Source organism: Humulus lupulus, chromosome X (assembly GCF_963169125.1).
Source record: "Humulus lupulus chromosome X, drHumLupu1.1, whole genome shotgun sequence".
Lineage (NCBI taxonomy): Eukaryota > Viridiplantae > Streptophyta > Magnoliopsida > Rosales > Cannabaceae > Humulus > Humulus lupulus.
In genome coordinates this window covers 153,039,241-153,047,232 of record NC_084802.1, presented here as the reverse complement: position 1 = coordinate 153,047,232, position 7,992 = coordinate 153,039,241, and the positions used below count along the sequence as shown (strand labels likewise).

Sequence of the window (7,992 nt, the reverse complement as noted above, 5' to 3'; positions counted from 1 at the left end):
GAGGTCTGTACTATTTCATTAGCTACTTGAAATTGAGTTTTGGAATCTTGATTGGTGTCTCAGTTAGGATTATTGAAGAAAAGGGTAAATTAGATCATGGAAAAGTATTCAAGAAGGACTTTTATAAGACTCAATAAATGGAAGTTTACTTCGTTTTGTAGGAATTTAGGGTCTATTACTTCTCACTGATGGTCTCACAGAGGGATCCGAGCCCCCTCTTCTTTCTTCTTGAAATTTTGGTAAAATATGAATCTCTCTATTTAATTTCGGATGTAGTATACCTATATGATTCTATAGATATGATTTTTTCATTAAATGCATAAATCTTTTACAATATTGAGTTTGTCTCCTTTATTTGGTTTGAGAATTTACAAAGGTCTACTGTAAATGTTTTTTTTTTGGTTTTGGAGTCGCTAAATTTCTAGAGTAAAAAATGGCAAATGTAGTATTTTTTTTTAATCTCTAAAGTTGTGTTGTAAAAAATGGCTATTGTACAGGTTCGAGTTTTGATTTGCTCAGACCACAAGACGTTGGGACCTTCTCTATTCTGCTCATGGTGGTGGACTAGACTGAAATTGTTATCTCTTTTCTTGGTCAGGTGAGGTGAGTTTAGTCAAAATTATTTACAAATTCTATATTATATCTTGATTACTTTCCATTTTGATCAAATGTAATTGGGTATATCTTAGTTTCTTTTTAATTATTTGGTTTTCAATCCCTCTAAATCATTCTAACAATCATCATTTATGCTTTAAGATTAGACAATATTTTTGTTGAATTCAATATTTTCTTCATTCGTTGATGTTTTTTTAACTGCTGATTTATTGACTGAAGTTGCAATATGATGCCTTTTATATTGAACTGTGGTCCATTCTGTTTCAGAAAAATGTTTATTCTTTGTTTGTTGTTTCCTTTCATCTTCTACTTAAATTTACTCTTTGAACTTGGAGATAGAGGAGAAAATCAACAGAAAGAATCTTATTAATTGCTTTTTTGACACCTTATTTTAAGACATAAGAAATCTTACTAAACAGTGAGACTAATGTAGCTAAATGCTGTCAGTCATTAAATTTTCATGAAGTTTAATTTTAATTTTCCTTTAGATGAAGACAACCCTTGATGTGGTAGCAGGTTCAATCAGGTAAAATTTCTTGGAGACGAAATAGTGATTGTGGCGTAAATTTCTTGCTTCAACAAAATGAACGTTTGATTTTTTTAAGCGTTTGTTAATATTTTTATGTAGTTTTTTTTTCCTTTGAAAATTTTCTCAAACAGGGCTTACCGGACTCCAATTTGCAAAGCTAAGCGAGGAGGGTTTAAGGATACTCCAGCTGATGATTTACTTGCAGTTGTTTTAAAGGTAAACAACCCATTGATTTTGGCTTGTAATACCATTACTGTATATGATTTTGTTCTGATTTGGCTTATATACACAGGATTATTGATTGTTTTTTCTTTCTTATATGTGATTAATATACAATTTAGGCCATGATAGAGAAAAAAAATCTGGACCCAAGTGAAGTTGGGGATATAGTTGTTGGTACTGTTTTGCCACCTGGTTCACAAAGAGCAACAGAGTGCAAAATGGCAGCAATCTATGCTGGTTTTCCTGGTAAGTTTTCACTTTTATTTTTTCAGCTGCACCTTTTATGAGTTTTTTCCAATGGTATATAGTTTATGAGTCTACTTTAATATTAGATGGCAATGCATGTTAAGATTTTAAAAAGATGATTTTTATTTTTAATACGAGTTTAGCAGAAAAGATATAAATAATATTGTCTTTAGTGTATGCTATGGAATTTGATTTATCTTCATTTATGAAAGGTGCTTTCACAATCAGATAAAATTTAGCTGAAATAGTTTTTTTTTTTTTTTTAAAAACAACTTGTATTAATAAAAGAATATATAATACAAGTGAGTGGAGAAAACAACCACAGGAAACTCAAGAAAAACAAAAACTAAGAAAAAATAAAAAGGTAGCTTAACTACCACAACAACGATATACAAAACAGAACATTACAACAAAAAATTCCCTCTCTCAACCAATCTGTGAATCAAAAGTCTTTGAAGTCCTTATTTGAGTGGACCCAAAGAGCACCACTCATTATAAATTTATCCCAAATTTCTCCACCCTGTTTTCCATTTCCTCAAAAAATTTCTTATTCTTCTCTAGTCAAATAACCCAACAGATAGCTGTTACTACAATCTGCCAAAGAGTCTTCTTCGCCTTTGAGCCGCTCACCTGAAACAAAAAGCACCTAGATAGTTTGTTGGAACACACCAGACCATTTTAAATTCTTCCAAATTCTTGTACCAAACTTGGATTGAGATCGGGCAGTGGAAGAACAAGCCATCTGCATTTTCAGAATTCTTCTTACACAAAACACACCAATCTTTGGCTGAACACCATAACTACAAACCAGCTATGATTACCGCTTTGGCTTTACAGTCTTTTCATGTAACTGTTCTATGAGATAGATGATGAATATGATGATAATTGCTCTAGAAAAGTTTCCCTTTCCTGTTTTGATCTGTGAAGGTGGCATGTTGCTTTTTGGACATTCATTTTGCATTAAAAAAACCATTACAGAAGTTTTTATGATCTGTTGTTGGCTGTGGCTTTTTTGCTGTTGTGGATATACTCGGGTCTCCATTGCCCCTGTTTCTTTATGTACTACCATTCTAACTTTGGCCCTTTTAACTTTCAAGTGTCTCATTTTACCATTCTAATCATGTTTTGGCTCCTTATTTTATTGTTGACAAAAAAATTAGGTCTGGGTAGTAAAACCATACATTTGAAGGTCTTGCGGCCAAAATGAGATTCTAATTCTACAGTTTGAGGGTCAAATAAATACTCTCTTTAAAAAAATGTAAAGTGAAGGAGATAAATAGTGTAATTCAAAGATGATGACAAATGTTGAATTGGTAAATTGTAGTGGAATTAGCGAAAGAAGAATTAGAGTGGTAGAAGAGAATGAAGAGAGGAAATTTGAATAATTTGTATTGTATATATTTACACGTACTACAAATTTATATTCTCTTTTCGGTCTTGAGAATAAAATTAATAACTTAAGATTATTTTTTATGAGAGAAAATGAGTGTTGGAAAGATAAATAGAGATTGAATGTGTAAATCACATGCTAGACCAGTTACATTATATATATATAAATTTAGGATGTAACTCTATATTGATCTCTCTCTATCTAGTAGTTAAGGTCACCAAGAGCATCATAGTTATGTCATTTGCTTTTGACTAAAAAAATTTGTGTATAAAGATATCGTTATACTTTTCCACCAGCACGTTTCTTATGAGAAGATTTACTGATGCAATTTTTTCAATAAGGCATTTAAGTGCTTGAATGCTACAAACCCCAGAATTTCACGGTGTTAGAATGTTTTGTGGGCCTCTTGGCATATACTTAAATTGTTTGCTTGCCCGAAGCCTTGCTTCTGATTATGATGACTTTTACATTGTTTTTTTTTTGGTCAGTTGCCCTTCATACGTTTCTTCAGCAGCTGTTAAGGCAAATTTATTTGATGTGGCTTTAAATACAAATATTCTTGATACTGGCTCTAATGGTTCCTTGCGGTAAGGACTTTAGTTTGATTTGCCAAGTTTAATATAGTTCTACACATCAGAGGTCAATATTTTAAAGACTGGTCGTTCTTGTTTTTTTCTTGTTTTGGTATCGTTATCACTGTTTTGGTATGCATTTTCTTGGAATCGTTATCACTATTTTGGTATGCATTTTCTTGTTTTTTTCTTCATTATTTTGTATTTTTGGTAACTATAAGGGTTTGTTCTTTTTTACATTTTCCCTATATCAACATTTTAGGAAAAGAAAATCTCTATTTCACCATTGAAGATCTGCCCCTACTTGCTTCTCTTCTGGTCATCTTGAGTGTCTCTAGTCATCTCTAAAGTCTTTGGTCAACTATGTCTCATAGTCTACTCTATTGGAAGGGTAAGTTCTCCATTCTTTTTGTCCTCTGCTATACTTTAATGCCCTGAATGTTGATATTTTTGTATTGTGCAAATGAGGTTCACCATTATTTTCAGTTTACTTTTGGTAACAGTGCTAGCTACATTATTTTTATTTTCTTCTGAAATGATTTTTTGAGATAGTGTTTCACAATACAGATTGAAGATAAAAACTGAAAGCTTTTGTGATAGTTTACCATATACAGATTTATGATCTATTAGTTTAAGTTTTCGAGTCTTTGTCTCTTGTAAGCTGTGATTTGCTACTAATAGCTTGCTTTATCTTTATTGGGTGTCATATAGCTAGCTGTATATCTCTTCATTCATTACACAAAAGCTCCTCTTATTTAGCTTATGATAAAACTCTATATGCAGGTTCTTAAAAGCTTGAGAAATTGGTCTACCTGTGTTGTCTTCTTATGGTAATTATACTATTTGCTTTTTAAGTATTATTTTTTATTTGGACATTACACTTTATATCAATTGTTGGCTTCCAGTTAGTAAGCACACATAATTAACTATGTATATCTTTCATAATATAAAAGTGTACGTTATTGACTCTGCTCCCATATTTGCCTCATTCCATTGGACTCATGTGTATTAATTCTATTGAAAGAGCACCATAGAGTTAATTAATATTATATAATTAGGTTAAAAGTTAGAAGACACAAGATATTTATTTATATATACAAAATTTTTTTGGAATATTTAATAACATAGGATAGTGTTTTGAAACTTCCTTTTTTTCAAGGTTATTCATACAGTGTGTTGATTTGTTTTATTATGATGACATTAATTATTATAGGGTCTTATACTTGCCTATATGTTTTTCTTGTCTTTTGCAAAGCAGTGTATAAATGTTATTCTTTTATCTAGCCTTATTTCGTGTTCGCCTTGTGATGCTTTTATTATTGATAGGTGTTATCTTTCTTTTTATTAATAAATTCTTTGTTCTTTCTCTTTCTGTGTTTCTTCAGATTTTTTGTAAATGGATTATAGACTTATACATAATTTGATAGTCAGGAATGGGTTATTGTTGTCATAGCAGAAGAAAACATGGATCGTTTAGCAGGATTTAAAGCTAGGTATATGGATGTTAGGATTTATGAATTGTGCTATATGTTTATAAATTATGTGCACACCAATATTTGGGCATACATTATTGTGCTACAGGTTTACAGGCATGATTTTTTTTAAAGGACTTACAAGCATGGATTAAAACGCCCTATATATAGTTTGTGTGGTTTTTAGTCAAAAGATAAATCTTGTATTTTCAAAGGCGTGTGTTTTTCATATCTAACACAACTATCATGGTAATATTTTTCGTTGAAATATTATTTCTTAGTTGTCACATTTAGTTTTCCACTTGAGATATAATATTTTGTATATTTTATCTATAGTCAGGTAGCTATCATTGGAAGTGTTTCTGGGATGATCTTATTCAGCTTTTTTTCGTCACAGAAGGAGAGGTGCAAAAACTTGCTTTGTTTGCAGCCAAAAGTATTATGTCATATGCAGCCAAAAGTTATTGACTAGCATAATCCATGTGTAGTTGAATAACATTAGATATCACTAAGAGATTAAACAGTATAAGCACAAATCCTAGAGTAAACAAACACAAATAAAGGACAATAGATTTTGACTTTTCTTTAACTAATAAAGTCGGTGGCCAATTGGAGCTCTTATTCCTTTTATATTAAGCCATATAATATTGTTGTTGTATTGACTTCTATAATTTATATTTTCTTTCACACTTCACCATTCTATATTGTTTGCTGATTTACTTCAATTTTGTTATCTTTTCTTGTTTTTTCTACTCCACATTTGGCCTAATGTATCTATTATATTTTTATTCTTATATATTTCCAAGGAAGCCTAGATTTAAGATGCTTGCAAGTTGAAAGTGTTTTTCATATATTAGACCATATTTTCCCTCATTTATTGTGTTTAGTTTTAATATTTGATTATAAATGCTTGCCTTATATTGAACTCTAATTTCAGAAAATAAGAGAACTTCACTGGTTCTATAACAGGATTTTACATGACCTTTCTACATCTTCTCTTCCATGGCACTTAGTCTCAAATTTGGGTTTGTTGAATTGGTTGTAGTGTCTTTTATAGGGTTATGTATATTCTTCCCCATGCCATATATGATATCATGGTTGGTTTGGATTGAGTCATGTTTCTTTCTTGTTCATTTTATTTGGTTGTTAGTTCTATTATTGTTTTGCATTAGTCACCTAGATTCACATTTCTTTCAAAAATAGCTTCGAAAATATATATTATGTCAGCTCCAAAAATCAATGGGTTATATTAACATATATTTTCCTGTTTATCTATTTATCTTTGTCGTATATTAAATAACATATAACAATTGCTCATGATTGCCACAACTACTATATTGCTTTGTACTTTGACTGAATCAATTGTTAGTCTTATGGATGACTTTTGTTGTATGGAAAAAGTCAACTTTTGTGACTATATATTAGCATCTTTTCCATCATATCAAGACAGAGTTTACACACATATTTTTTATTCTCGAACTACATATCAAGTTTTTTAGAAAGTTGTGGTGTTCTTATCATTCAGCCAGGGGAGATTTCTATTTTTCTTACTATTTAATTCTCATGATAGAACAAACCAACATGCACTGGAAGACATGCCTTTGGTGATCAATACTAAGCCACTTATACCATTATTAATGGATCTAAAAAACTAAAATTAGTTTATGGTAATTTCTTACCAAAGGAGCACTTGTTTAGTTTTTAATATTTATTGGACTAGTACACTTGTGATAAAAATGAATGAAGGTTGTTATTTTTGTTTTGGATTCTATTATTAGTGTGTATTATTTGTTACTAATCATCAACAATTGTAATCCCAACTGTGGATGCCAAAAATCCACCAAGTAAGAAAAACAAAAGAAGTTTCTAGTCCCTTAAAGAAGTAAACAGCTAAGGGGCACCAAAGGCGCCAAGTACGCGATGAAGGCAGAAGGTTATTATAGGCCATCAAAGTGTTAAACACTCGCAGGGCTCTAGGCCTCACGAGGTCATTCCACGCCCCCAAGCTGCATCACCTTGTTAGACGCCTTTGTCATGCACACATGGCCCTTATCCATGCCCCTCGAAGTTAAGGCCCCAACCTCGCGAACACTACTCTAGCAGCACCCCGTTGCACCCCGCGCATGCCAACACCTCATGCGCCTAGCCTTGTCCCGAGGTGTCTCACACCAAGGACCTCACGCCAAGAAGACATTTCGCACCTAGGATGTATCCCATGTCTCACCAAGGCATGCGCCTCGCACCCGCGCGCACAAGAGCCTCGCGCCCCGCGCGCACTAGGGGCCTCGCGCCCCGCGCGCACCAGGGGCCTCGCGCCCGCGCGCACCAGGGGCCTCGCGCCCGCGCGCACCAGGGGCCTCGCGCCCGCGCGCACATGTGCCTCGCGCCCCGCGCACATGGGCCTCGCGCCCGCGCGCACATGCGCCTCGCGCCCCGCGCGCACATGCGCCTCGCGCCCCGCGCGCACCAGGGGCCTCGCGCCCCGCGCGCACCAGGGGCCTCGCGCCCCGCGCGTAACAGGGGCCTCGCGCCCCGCGCGCACCAGGGGCCTCGCGCCCGCGCGCACCAGGGGCCTCGCGCCCCGCGCGCACCAGGGGCCTCGCGCCCCGCGCGCACCAGGGGCCTCGCGCCCGCGCGCACATGCGCCTCGCGCCCCGCGCGCATATGGGCCTCGCGCCCGCGCGCACCAAGGGCTCGCAGTGAGGTCACCTCACCTCGCCCCCAAAGGCTTCGCCTAAGGGTCGTGTATGCCTAGCGGCCACGCCCTCAAGGGTCTCGCCCAAGAATCACGCGTGTATATAGCGGCCTCGTCCCCAAAGGCCTCGGCCAAGGGCCACGTGTGCCTCGCCTCGCTCACCGGCCACGTCAAAGGCCTCAAGATACATAGCCTCCACTAAACACCCTTCGGCCATATATCAGGAGCCTCGTAGTATGGGGGATGCAAAG

General features: G+C 35.8%; 1 long non-coding RNA gene across 1 annotated transcript; it reads left to right on the top strand.

The window, feature by feature from the left end:
• Positions 1 to 1,155: 1,155 nt before the first annotated feature.
• LOC133804581 (uncharacterized) lies at positions 1,156 to 4,068 on the top strand. The gene is made up of 4 exons (XR_009878544.1): positions 1,156 to 1,176; positions 1,276 to 1,360; positions 1,486 to 1,612; positions 3,837 to 4,068. It is a non-coding gene; the product is annotated as an uncharacterized LOC133804581 (long non-coding RNA).
• Positions 4,069 to 7,992: the final 3,924 nt, after the last annotated feature.